Source organism: Eucyclogobius newberryi, unplaced genomic scaffold (assembly GCF_026437365.1).
Source record: "Eucyclogobius newberryi isolate DKJ021-1_F unplaced genomic scaffold, fEucNew1.0.hap1 SCAF_18, whole genome shotgun sequence".
In the NCBI taxonomy this organism is placed as follows: Eukaryota; Metazoa; Chordata; class Actinopteri; order Gobiiformes; family Gobiidae; genus Eucyclogobius; species Eucyclogobius newberryi.
This window is the reverse complement of record NW_027315812.1, coordinates 17,440,592-17,455,349: the sequence shown is the minus strand read 5'-3', so window position 1 is coordinate 17,455,349 and position 14,758 is coordinate 17,440,592. Positions and strand designations below refer to the sequence as shown.

Here is a 14,758-nt window from a genome sequence, read left to right as displayed (position 1 = left end):
TGCTTTGTGCTTGTATTGAACGAAGGAGCCGTGCAGCAGCGGTATCGTATGTCCGTATACCTCTCACATTGGATTTTCATCTCTTCTCTGATGCATCAAAATTACAAGTCAATAAGGCCCGTCTGCTGCAGGTTCATTCACTGTTTTCAGATTTATTGGCCATTTACGTCGACTGTAATGTATTTATTTAACATACTCATCTGACGCACTGGCTGATATTGCTGTAGGTAACATGTATAGTGCTGGTGCAAGATGATGTGGCAGAGTCCAGATCTGGTAGAATAATGACATGTTCATGGGCTCCACCCCCTTCTCCCCTTCTACCTCTGAGTTTCATTAGGTAGGTCAGTCCTGATGAAATCCAATCAGCGGTAATTTACGTTGGGTCTCCAGTATCCTGCTCTCATCACGGAGTGGTCCAGGGCAGGGCCGGACAGGATTATCTTCCATGTCAGGGGATCATAAACATGGGCCCAGTGCATATGTGTGTGTGACAGGGACGAAACACAAATCATAAAATGAAAATAAAAAATAAACAAATGCTTGAGCTTTTTGTAGAATAACTCTACAGATATTACCTATAGCGTAATTGGGCTACTTCTTTACCACTCACTTTGCAATTCCAGTCTAAATAGTTATATTTTTGTAAGCATTTTACCATTAAAATCTATGTTCTATTGGTTATTGTTTAGTACCTGATACAATATGTATTCAGATACAGGGTCCACGATGCATCACATATCCTGATACTTGGACTTTGATGAGCCACGTGTCCTGTTACATGTAAATATCTCTTCAAACCTGTGTTTAAGTTTACTAAGATGATGTTTTGATATTATAGAATAACAACATACATGGTATTTCATGTTCACAATGCACTTAATATCAAAATATCATTGTTTTATGAAAATTTTACCTTTTCAGCCCAACAGATTCAGCCTTAATGCAGTACTCAGAAGTCAGCAGGTTAATAAATGTAGAACTGTGCAATTACGTATAATGAATTTATGTTGCCTAAATGTATCACAATATAACTTGTCTCACGCCAGATGAATTCTCATGATTTTTGTTTCTCAAACTCTTCAGAATTAATCTGGGCAGTCTCGCGTTCAGTTTGAGCCCGGCCGCTGTTGTAGTTTGGTCAAAAGGACGAACTTAAACCAATATGTCAAACGTACTTTGGCTTGTTTAGTAGATTCATGGACAAAACAAAAAACACGTTGCGTGTTTGAGGACGGGGAAGAAGTCTGTGCTGACTGGATTTGACTGACTGGATTTGACTGACTGGATTTAACTGACTGGATTTAACAACAGTTTGATTTCTCGGCTTGTTTCTGACGCTTTAACCAATCAGATTTAAATATTTGTCATGACGTTACGCCTTTTCCCTACTGCTTTAGGCAAAAGCCTGTCCAGACTGATATTGTGTAAAACTCAATTCAGAGTGACGTCAATCTGGCAGTGCCAGGTTAATCCTGATATGCATAATATTGCCAAGAAGTCTCTCACATACGGGAGATATTTTTATATATTGCAATATAACAGGATTGGAAAGTGGTCACGCTATGGAGTTTTTTTTATCTCCATGTAATGGGGACTCAAAGCGCTGAAATAATATGTTCTGATGTGAAAAGGAAATTGGACAGACAACCTTGAGGTAAATGTGGGCAAATAACAATAACAATTGACATGACATAACACACATACTAGTGCTAATCATACAACTGTGATCCATGGCAGGCCTGCACTTCTTTATTTATCTATTATCTAATATCTAATCTATTTTGGAGTATTGTGATTGTGATTAGTTTTGCAATTATTGTTTTAATTATAGGATTCTGTTCAAAGTTCACATTTTAAACACGTTCAGACAAAATGATTGAAATATGAGCTTACAATCTAATAAGATAATGACATGTATTTAACTGTATGTAATGTATATAACTACAGAACTTGCAGAATAAGATATTTTGTTATTTGTGGAGGACCATTATGGTACTTAAAAAACGGCAGCTTTTACACCCATTCAATTTGTGATTTCGATTCGGTTGCGGTTAATCTTGTCGCCCTAATCAGTGCAGCACTGCTCATACTTCAGCCAATTTTACAGATATTAAAATATACCCCAGCAAAATGTAATTTACTCCTCGATTAATATGTGGACATGGCATCGCGCTACCGGAGTAATGTTGTCATATGTGCAGCAGTGTTAGTTCAGTGTGATTTGTGCCTTCCAAGGACAGCTTACTTACCGGTAATAGCATCCGTCCTCCAAAGGTGTAGTTATACGTCTCACAAATCACATATAAGTATCCTGCCAATATGTAATTTATTCTGGAACGGGGATGGCAGCATTGCAATCATTCAACAGCCTTGGTGCTATTTACAGTGATTTACCTTTTAATTTCCATATGCGGTATATCGCTCCCATTTTCTTCTGTGTGTTCTTGGGTGAAGCTTGTTTTATCTTATTGGGAATTCCCACCCCAGGTCCATATCGTGCTGAGTAAATGTGATTTTAATGGTTTATTCTTGAAGGTTATCTGAAGCCGAAAGTGTATTTGGAAATAGACTCTGCCGTCAGATGGGAAGTCCCTGAGGTCGGGGAAGCCTTTTATGGGGTACGCAGAACCTTTGAAAGCCCTTGACCAGTAGAAAATGCCATGACTAAGCTCTACATTGCTGTGTGTGCTTTATTCAACAGCATCTGAACTGCGTGCCAAATACAACTAGGAATACTCTTAGTCTTCCCCTGAAAGCATGCAGTCCTCTTAGGTCTGTCCAATGAGATACTGGAGGACAATGTCCTGATATATGATACTAGAGGCTGTAACAAAGGTTAATACTTAGCTGCTTGAATTTTCTAAAAAAAAAAAAAAAAAAACATCACAATTTAACGATTATTCACCGTTACCGAGAACATGACCAGCCTACAGTGAATTCTTAAATTATCTTTCATTCCCATTGTTCAACACATCACTATAAAAAAAGTACATGCTCAATATTGCCTCTAAAATGGTCACGGTTATTACTTTTTAGTCTTTACTGTATTGTGTATTGTATATTGTGACCTGCATTATCGCAATTATCGACTAACTAAACCAAATTAACTAAATAATCTCGACTTTTTTAGTCTAAAGCAGTCTGTCTCTAATTTTCTATATCATTTGTGTATGTTTATGGTGTAACATATTGATTTGGAAGTTCAACCTGAACTTGTTTTCCACATAGAATAGCACTTTCATTCATTATTGCTATTAGTTGTTTAAAATATTATAATCATTGTTGGCTTGACTTGAGACTGTGTGAGTGATGCAATCTTTGAAAGGGAGCCCTGAAGATGCTGATCTGGTTTTTTTACAAACCCCTTTCCACTAAATAATGAATGAACTGGTTAAAAAAAAAAAAAAAAAAAAAAAAAAGAAGAAGGCCGTGTGCTAATGTGATGGCTTTTTACTATTGACTTTGAGTGCTGGAGTCATGTGAGGAGAAGGAAGGAGTAAATCAAGTTTTGTTTACATTTTGGTGGGCACAATATTGTATTATTTATTGTGAGGCAAACTGCATACATACAGCTTGACACCGGTGATGTGCCTATATTTCTATCCTGCAAATGTGCCAGCGAACTCATCATTGCTCTCACTCTTTGCTATTTGATGAGCCGTGCGCTGTAGCTGGTGGCATTGGTCAAGCTGAGAAAGAGCCAGCTCATTTTGTCCCGCTTCTTGGGGCTATAATTTCTGTTAATACAGCCAAACATGTCACCCTTGATTCCAGGCCAGAAGGATTTGTGCTGTCCCCATCGTCTTTCTATTTACAATGACTCATTTTCTCGGCTGTACAACAAATATTCTCATGACAAGCTAATATAAGTATGCCCTGTCCAAACAATGTTGCTTTGGGGGTGTTTGATGCAGCACTTGTGATATAACCATTTGTATTTGGTATTTGTAAGATGTAATCATATATGACATGCAATTCTCTGAGAAAACACAGCAAAATTCAAAGACGTAAATATCCTTTTCCCCATAAAACCAATTATTTAAAGAGCGTTTGGGCATTAATGTATGCGTCAGGCTATTGGTTGGAGTCGTAAATTAAAGCTCGGCGTTGTTAGCTAACAGAGTTCGCTTTGAATGATTGTTGTGCAGCATTGACAGAAGATTAAGCACAAAAACAAGATCTACAAATATGAATTAATTAATCTATCAGCAAAGCGTTATATCATCAACTGCTGATTTGATTGAAAATACAATTGTAGAGAGGATATTGTGTATATTAGGTCATATAGAAGTTATTCAAAGAGACTGTTTTACTTTTCATTTTACAGTCCATTCATTTGAAACGTCCGTTCTTACATTAACCAGACAATCAAGTTGACATTTATAACCCAGTTATTGTGTCTGCTTTTTCTGTATTTCCTCCTAATGTGAATATACACACCATTACTCCACGCTTAATCTAATAAACTAAAGTGTCTTGAATTGTCTGGGAAGGCCTGGTCTTCCTACGCAGTTGTTTCTGATGACACAAAGTGAGAATGCAATAGTAACTCTATTCCACTCGACACCTCGGAGTCTTGTAAATGTCAGCCATGTCATCTGTCTTAATGTGCGGCACAAAATGGTTTGATTGTTGTTGCTTGACTCATTTGTTATAGTTAGGGGAAGACTGATATGTTTGATGGCAGAAAAGACAATGGTAATATTGTGCATTATGAGGTGCAGGGGGAAAATTCATTAAGGAGAGCAGCAATGTGCGGTATGATATAGTGCACTTTGAGCAGGCTCCCACCCTCCATTTCCATCCATTTCCTTAAAGACTTTTTACAACCGTGAAGGAAGTAGTTAGCTTTGTGTGTATGCGTTGATGTAGCGCAGTAAGTGGTGGGGCAAGGGTTTGGAACAGAGCAACATGGACGATAGCTGGATGTAAACTCGGTGAGATTGACGAACATTCTATAATAATGGTTGTTATTTGATCAGAGATTTTACAAAATCCCAAATAGATAATTTACAAAACAGGCAACTTGTAGTTGTTAGACAGATGGGAATTCATAAATTTACACACTGATCATTTTCAAATCTTCATTAGTAAGAATCAGACTAAAGTGCTGTTCTCCTCAAGATAAAGATCTGTTTGTTCATGTATTTTTTTCTGGTTGCCATAGTTGCTCAGTTATATTTGTTTAATTATGCTTTGGTTATTATTGATGAGAGTCTTTGACATGTCGGTTTTTTGCTTCTCTTAAACCACAAGACGTCAATTTCATGTTTTGCTGTCTGAACACTGCCTCCTGTTGCCTACCGGTAATTTAATTTGAACTGTATACATGTTATGCGATGCCCATTTGTTAGATAAGATAAAGGGACAGCACACTCAAATCCACATGGCATTTTAATGTGAACTTATTAAATGTTTTTTTCCTGGGTCAAACTGGAGCAGCAAGTCCGTTTTCCACATTTCATTACGAGCCTTTCATCTCTGCATGTATTGTGGTCAATCTCAGAGAGCTGAATCGATACTCATTGACATTTTGTGGGAGATGTTCAGAGCTTTGAGGTACTTTCTGGAGTTTGCCAATGGAAACTGACCTTGCAATTTGGCAGTGGAACATAATATATTCGTAAGTGTGGTTATTGTTTTTGGATAATACATTGTACAACATTGTTTTATTAAAACACTTGCCGCTATTATAAATTGTGTTTTTTATTTTCCCTCGGTCTGCCGTAGTTATGTAAGCCCAACCTCATTTAGGCAGGAACACCTAAATCCCCTTCAATCATAATCAGATAAGATTATTGGTTGTGAGTTCTTCCATTGCAGCTCTATGGGCAGAGGTACAGGCATTAGTCATACTTCGTCATACAGATATCCCTTTACAGGCTGCTCTCGGTCCACTTCTGTCACCTCAGTATTATCTGAAGTCAAAGTGAAATTATTAGGGCTGTAGTTGACTTAAGACATGTCCCGCCAATCATCTTGTCCTCTAAAAGGGGGCAAAGATGAAAAAGCTCTCTTGGTTTGTGTTGTTTTGACTTCTGCTCAAACCCCAGTGCTGCTCTGTGATTGGTCCCAGTCCCTAAATGCCATGTGATTGGCTCGTTTACCACTGGTGCGGACTGCAAACGTAACAGTGGAAGCTGATCAAGATGGATTCTCGAGTTTGTGAACTCACTTACTTGCTGGTAAGGTTACTGTATGCCTCCATTCAAATGTATTGTGTAACATTGTCCAACAGAGGGAATACTTCAGAATAGACAAGGAAAGGCAAGTTTATTTGTAGAGCACAATTCATACACAAGGAAATTCAAAGTGCTTCACAGAATAGAGAAAATGCTTTCAAATCACAAAGACTTGACAGAAATCACAAAAAAAGAATACACTTTCATGTTGAGCTGCATATTATTGTAGTGTAAAAATGTGAGCTATAATTAAAACAACTTGATATGTGTTGCACCATTTTAATGCATGTATCTGTCATTGGTTAGAGAAGGAACAAGCTCACAAGTATTAGCCTTAACAGTTAACAACTCAGAATACGTATTTTGGTACATATATTTAGTTACTTCCCAACACTACCAAAACAAGGTATTTTTGCCTTGAATATGTTGCATACAAAAATATTGTTTTTATCTTTACCTTTAAATTTCAGAAAGAAAGCTATACATCACATACATAGACAATACATAGTCTGGGGCGTAAATCATCAGTTGTAACAATAACAATATTTTATTATAATTGCAGAATTTTAGAATTTGTTACAACTTCCTGTCCACTAACGAAGGTCGTAAGTGTGGAAACATTGCAGTATTGTATTTAGCTTTACTTGCCTCTGTGAAACACATCTTCAGTGACATCGGTACATTACACCCGCGTAACCTTTTACCAAGATTGACTTGTTCCCACTCATTTTCCTGTCGAGTTTTCCCGTGGTCGTTTTGAAATTGAAGACAAGGTTAGGACACCGCCACCCCAATATTGATCCTATTATGGCCCTGTATCTCAAAGTGTCATAGTGGAGCCTTTCCAGTCCAGCGGAAGGAACCAGTTGAAGACAGCGCAATGAAAAAGCGACACACTTGACCCTGAAGATGGATTTTTTTACAGTGCTGATATCATGCCATTACATAATTTCAATTCAGGAAAAGCAATGCGAAATGAGAATGAGGAAAAAAAAGATAAATAATGAAAAAAAACTACTATAATTTCACTACCCAAATAACGCCAAGTTTGCCTTTGTGTTTGCATGGGTTAATTTCAGTGTGAATAGTTTCTCAACAAGAGCGTGTCTGAAGTTAGACATTAATAAAGTTAAAGAGATGCAGATGGGGAACCGCAGGCCCATTTGTATTCCAGTGAATGAGCGCAGAGCAAACAAAAAACTCAAGTCTAGTGTAAACAAAGTGGATGGTACAAGCCAGGCCTTATGAGGGGACAGATGGAGGCCTGATTGCAGAAGCTCATTAGGAATTCTACCACCGCTAAGATAACACCCAATATGCTTCTACTATTTGATAGGTTTTATTTTAACCCTGAGATCACCACTAAAACTACACTGTGATGGCCCGTTTTGTTGGTCGATGCTTTAAACTCACAGTATTCATTTTCCTGCCACATTACTTCAACCGCACATAAAGTTGCGGAGAATTTATTGCCAGTGCACTCCACTTCCTCAAATATTGAACTTTATTTGCCCCAGCACTTTTCATGATGCTGTTATTTTTAAATTGAACCCATCATGACTGTTGGCAGAGCAGAAATAAAATGTAAATTGGAAAAGCCCCGGGTCTAGCTTTAGCGTCAGTGGCGCATGAAGCATACTGCGTTTTTATGGTGGACTATTGCTGCGATCCTTCACTAACTTCTTGAGTCACAATTGTGGTTCCTATTCCACCTGTGCCTCTGTCCGTTGGGGTCTCCTGTTTTCTTGTTTGACTACATCGCAGCTGACCTGGGAGAGAGTCCGGGATATCGAGGCCGGAATGAAGTCATCATTCTAAATGCTATGAACACCGGGTCTATTACGTGCTCCAGCGCTCGCCTTCAGCACACAAACAAACGCTTCCACACTCAGAGCTGAGAGCCACTCTTCCACTCCTGTGCACATGCAGGCTGCTGCTGCACACATCTCACACTCGCGCTGAGGTAGTTTGAGTCAGGCCAAAACGCAGTCAGAGGCATGATGTTGTCTCCACACGCTGTCTCTCTTCCAGTATCCATCGCAAACAAGTTTATAAATTGGCCAGTTTTACAGAAATAATCTCTTGTGGGCAGTGCAAAGTGGGCTGCATGTTTGTCTTGCAATTAGAGAGTCACAGTTTGAGGCCGTGCCCTGGACATTTATCATTCAATCACAACTGTATTTACCCCTGGAAATGATATTTTTAGAAAGTATATGAGGTGGATTTGAAGTAAGTGCTGCATCACACTGAAACTCTTATTCCCCATGTTTAATCCTGACACCATCAAGACCTGAGATCCTCAGAGTCCCAGATTGTTCATATGGCACTAACATTTTTGTCCTGGGCCATGGGGAGACCAGTGGACAGGAGTCTAACCCAGAATTTCTGAAACTTTTTGATCTCGACGCCTGACTTTTTGTGCGGGCCTCAAATAGGTGGTCACAACACACTTTGGTTAAGAATCAGTGGTCTAACGTACTGGAGATAAATGCATGAATCAGTCTCTCTAAGCCTGGTTTAGACACTTTGTCACTCCCTAAGTTTTTTTTCTTCTTTCTTATTTTTGCTGTGGGTTACAAATGTATATCCTTTAGTATTTTTATTGTTTGACTTTTCAATGATTTAAGATAAACTTTATTTTCCCTTTGAGAAATGTGTCTTCTGCAGTTGACCCATCGTTCAATGCTGCAGCCTGTGTTCACAATGACCTAGCACAAACTCAGTGAATGGTTATAGGTTATTACACATGCATATTGCAGATACTTAACTTTAAATCGTTTTACATTATTTACTGATTAATTACATATTTCAACGCTGTGCAACAGTCTCATTTCTGAACTAGCAACACATATAGTCACACAATGTATATCTTGTCTTTGTAAAGTTGATCATTTGACATACTTTTGTTGTTGCTTCCACTTGTGTCTTCCATTTACAAACCACGTGTTCATATTTAACATCTCTGTGACTGCCTGAACTAAATCCATCATCCATTTAAGACTTGATTTACGAAAATGGATACCCTTGACTTTGCAGTACTTTCTGGTATAAATTGTGTGTTTGCGTAGTTTCCATGGTGATGTGAGTGTGTCGCTCGTGTTTGAGCTTTGGTGACTTATCGACACCCAGGGAGCCATTCATCTCAATACAGGCTGTGTTAGAGGCTGAGCAGCTGGTACCACGGCCCCCACAACCAATCCCTGATGCAAATGTACAGGCAAGAGATTCCTGTTGGTGCACAGTGTCAGCACAGTCATGCTATTGCGCCTGGATAGTCTGCTCCATTTATTTTGATTCTGTGATTTTTAGACTTTAGAATTCCTAACCAACTTGTTCTGTGTAGATAGATATAGCATGATATTATTATAAAGTTAATGTAAAAAAAACTAAATTGAAATTATTACTTTTTCACATGCCATCACAAACAGATTACCATCAGTTTGCATATTTATAAAATGTAATTGCAAGGATTTATGAGTTCTGGTGTAAATTGACATTAACAGCAATGTTAGAAGTCATAATTAAAGACATTGATGGATGTAAATGTTGACCCTTGCAATTTTGATCTGATTAGGGCAGTGCAATTATGCTGCGTTCATGTTGCCCTCAGAAACGCTGGAAAATGTTTTTCAGAGTTAAAAAATGTAAGAGCTCTCGCACAAGTTGGGAAAAGAACTCAGGAACTCTGGTCAAAAACTGCTGCCCGACTTCAGCTCCTGACGTCACCTGCTGTGTGGGACAGGCCAAAATCAGCTGACTGTTAGTAACTAAACGTTAGTACATTTAGGGGGTTTACTGTCCGTTGTACATAGGTAGGAACAGCATATTTGTGCAAGTAGGAACTACTGTTGAATTAAGATGTATCGTTAGCTAGCTAAAATAAGAATAGTAGGATGTTTTTCCAAACAAATAACTAGATAATGTTTAGCTTGGGAAGAAAAGTTATTTGTTAGCTCTATTAAACGCTGTTAAAGAGCTGTTAGAGAACACTGTGCTTTTATTACAAAATCACATCAAAGTCCTAACTTTCTGAGATGAAAAGCACAATAATAATATCGTAATCTCGATTTCTCATTTCAGAATCCCGAGTTCCCGAGGAGCACATGAACACACCACTAAATCTGAATTGAGATACAATCATACACCGATGTCAGTAAAAAACTTAAAAATATTGAAATTGGTAATTATTAAAATGCCTTTTTTATATTTGAAAAATGAATAGTAAAAGGCATTTTCAATAATAAAAAATTTAATCAAAAATTTAAAAAAATGTTTTTTAATGTTTTTTTACTCTATCTGACCTTGAATTTGAGAGCATAATGCATACAGAATACAAACCAACAAAGTCATAATAAACAACAATACAAAAAAACTGGCTGAGATTAGTAAAGACTAGAGCCACTCGTCTCAGTCATTGTGCTCACTGTTTTCCCAATGTCCTTTACATCATCATTACTTCCCCTCCTTAGCCACATGCACTATGTATTTACATTTGTCACATTTCACTCACGTCATGAGCTGTTGGCGTCACAGAGGGCCTCACCACCAGCTGCTCCATGTCTCCCTACGCCATGGGAAGTGTCAGAAGAAATAATGATGTCTTAGGCTTTATGCTATGAATTTGTGCCCCCCATGTGCTGTGCAAACCCCCCTGGTCTCCTGCCACGCTGACTGTAGCATCTCTGTCTTCTTTCATTTCTGTCAAAAGTAATTAAAAACTTTGGAAATTAAGCAATAAGCCAGAGAAGATCTATCCTTGCCAAGCATCTTTAGCACTTTGATTTATGATGGGTTAAGTTATTATTAGTTATTATTGAAATGGTTTGATTTGTCCATACAGTTTTCAATCACCCATCAAAGACGCAAGTCCGTTTTCTCAAAACAATAACAGCGATAATATTATGCATTGAAGGGAGAATATAATAGATGTTGTTAATATTTCTAGAAACCTAGAGTAAATGAAGAGGCTGGTGTGGCTGATAGTTCTGGTGCTGCGGAGGAGATGGGGCGAAGGATGTATGAAATGGTGGAATGAAGAGAATGAGTGAATTTATATGATGATTGTTTTGCATGCTTTGAGAATCAGAATCAGAAAGGGGTTTATTGCCATTGAACAGAATTCACAAACTACGAACTTGCTAGGTAACAAGAGATTGGAACATGGAATTACTGCTATAGCTTCAATAAATATGGTTCAGTTGTTAACCAGACCCTGACCCTAATACCTACCGAATCATCATACCAAATGTTTAACAAATCAAAACATACCTTGCTTGGGAAAGATAATAACTTAAACTTGATTGCAAGTACACAGTCTATATAGCTGCCATTTCATAGCCAGTAATATGGGAGACAGACAGAATTAAAACAATACCTGGCATAGTATTTTCCAAGTGTCCACTTATACATGATGTCAGTGTTTTCTCATTTTTACAACACACAATTTTATAAGCCACAACAAATATTGATTCATTTTTAAAGCTTTTTTATAACGTCATAAATCTGCTGTGCTTAGGTAGGGCGGCTCATCTATGTTATTGCTTGCCAAAGATTTGCCAGGTTGCAGTTGCTGTCATGGATTTTCCAAAACCCATTGTACTGTTGCGCCCATTGTTTTCAGGTTTTAAATGCATAATCATTAGCAAATTGAAAATCCAACATTAATATCTCAAAATAGCGTTCCCTAAATGAATGAGCTCTAATCTCACAGACAGACAACTCTTAGTATTGAGTGTTAACTGTCATAAAATGTATTGCCTTTGGCATTCATCTGTGCTTTTATGTAACCAGAATATCAATGGAGTGAAGTGTTTAGAGGGTTTAGATTTAGATTGTAGGACCTAATCGACCAGGATGGTGATGACACTGGGACACTGTGGATCACGGCTGTGTCAACAAGAAGCCACTGCAGTTGGTCAATGAGCGAACCAAAGGGTGGATGAGCGAAAATGTTTTTGCGCTTTATTTATCACGGACAAAGCAACAGGTGTGCTTGATTCGCTCAGCCCCACTCAGAGATTAACCATTCATGTTAACGAAGACAACAAAACACATTATTTTCATTGGCTGTGGAAACAAAGGATTTTACAACACCGTTCTAGTTTTGACTCCCAGCTCCATTTTCTAAACATACTATTAAAGCAGGATTGTTTGTGAGTGATGGAATACAACATTTTCCTTTATCAAATTATTAGGCCTGCTGTATTTCTGTAGATATGTCTAGTGGCATTAGTAGCTGGTTCATCCAAATGTATGAAATATGTTTGCTCACTGAAATTATAGCTGAAAAAGGTCAGTCCTCTAATACTGTTACTGCTGCCAAGATTGTAAAACAAAATGATTAAGCCCATTGTTTGGATCCAAAATACAAAAATATATAAGTCACATTTTTATATTTTTCCAAATTAAACACACTTTGTCATTTAGGTGGCTTTGTACACTCAGTTGAACTTTTATACCTTGTTTTCTTGCCAATTCCTAGTAGTGTCCCAGCGCCGGTGTTAGCATTTGCAGGCCTAGAGTGGTCTTTTGGGTGCTGACATTTGGGCTGATGTGTGTGAAATCGATGGGAGGGCTCGCAAGTATTGAATGGTACACTGAAAAAGCCCACCTGTCTTGTTTGACTTTGTACACACAGTGTTAGACACGATCGCTGTTATTGTGCCCTCCACCGCTTTTATGGCTACATTGGTTACTGCCTATTGTGTTTTGCCTTGCACACTGCTTCACCTCCTCGTTTACATCACCCCTGTGTCTTCTATTCATCCTGCTGGTACAGAACACCTCCACTCTGTCTTGCTTTGTTACACTTGCCATATGTGCTTCCCCTACAGGACCAGCCCATCACACGGATATTAGGAACAGTGTGCTTTGGCGTACGCTGCTCCCTGGCATCGGGTCCATTAAAGATTTTCAAATTATTCTTGTTTTGCCATAAATTCCTCTTAAGTAGTGTGACAGTATCTAAAGGCCACTTGCACTGGTAAGCAAACACACATTTGCTGTATTGGTGTGATGACAGTCAAAACTAATGCTGATCGATGTGCTGCTGTAACAGTAGCGCTATTATTGAGTAGAGCAGAGACCAAAGGCAGGCAATCTGGTAAATCATTGCATTCTGCTTTTGAAACCACAGTGCCAAGGTGTTGCCTTGAACGTGTGCTAAACTCTACCATTCATTCTAAACCAATACATCCAAACCCACAGTAAATGATTCATTCAGTCATCTGGACTTTTATTTTATTTTGTTTTTTTGGTTGAAATGCCTTCAAACACTTATGTATGATGTATGTACAAATATTTACTGAAACAAAAAGACAGAATTTCTAGGCACAATCGAGGTCCTCAGGGCAGCTACAGGGGTCCGGTTTGGGGACCAGAGGATCTCATCTCTGCTGTTTGCAAATGATGCTGTCCTGATGGCTTCATCAAACCAGGACTGGCAACATGCACTGATACGAGTTGATGAAAATCTACATTCCTACTCTCACCTAAGGTGATTGCAGATTCAAGTATTCATATGTTTCCTCCGTTGTGTGGCTGGGCGCTCCCTTAGAGATAGGGTGAGGAGCTCAGTCACACGGGAGGAGCTCAAAGTGGATCTGCTGCTCCTCCACATCGAAATGAACCAGCTGAGGTGGCTCACTGTTTTGGATGCCTCTTAGACGCCTTCCTGGGTAGGTGTTCTTTGCATGTCCCACCGGAAGGAGGCCCCGGGAATGTCTTTTGGCTGGCCTGGGAACGCCTCAGGATCCCCCCAGAGTTTAATTTAGTCTAGTCTTCATTAGTCAGGGACCATATACAAAATCATTCATCTTCAAAAAAAGATTATATGTACCAGATTTAGCTATGGCTGCTTTCCATCTGCAGTCTCAGTGAATAAAGGAGGAGCTGAAGGAAGTGTCTGGGGTAAGGGATGTCTGGACCTCCTGCCCAGACAGCTGCCCCCTTGATAAGCTTCATATGTGCTTCACATTTAAAATGTTTAGACCTGGCCTGGGAGGTTCAAACACTACATATTCCTGTCAAATATAGACAATATGGCATATTGCTCCCTTTGTATCATTCTGCTTAGCACTATTTTAGAGAATATAACTTGGGCAGATATTGTTTGCTAATACTGTGCTATAGTACGTACATAGTGAAGCTTAGAAACCTGTAACCCAGCAGATGTGTGGAAAAGCCCTCCTCTTCTTATAAAAACAGCCAGAGTATGAATGTAATCATGCTTTAAGAATAAAACCATGATTCTGGATTTCCACTTGTGGTTAATATGAGGTGGGATTAGGAGCTACCGTTTGGACATATAGCTCTATTGTGAATGGAAGAAAATACTAATGCGGATTATAAAGTAAGCATTAAATCGAGCGAGGCATTAAATCGCCCAGACTTTGATGCCAGATCCTCAGTCCCATGTTAATACTTCAATATGTATTTATTCCCTTTGTCCACATGTGGTGTCTGATGAGGTGCTGGATTTTAATCTCTGTGAAATTCAAAAATGTGGGGGGCTTGACCTGCTGTCGAGAATATCAAATATAATGTGTTTTATGTTGAAAAGGGTGTTTTTGAAG

At 38.7% G+C, this 14,758-nt stretch overlaps 1 protein-coding gene across 1 annotated transcript in view; it reads left to right on the top strand.

Moving 5' to 3' along the window:
* Positions 1-14,758, top strand: part of LOC140364552 (potassium voltage-gated channel subfamily B member 2-like) — a 93,076-nt gene that overhangs the window by 2,490 nt on the left and 75,828 nt on the right. The window lies entirely within an intron of this gene.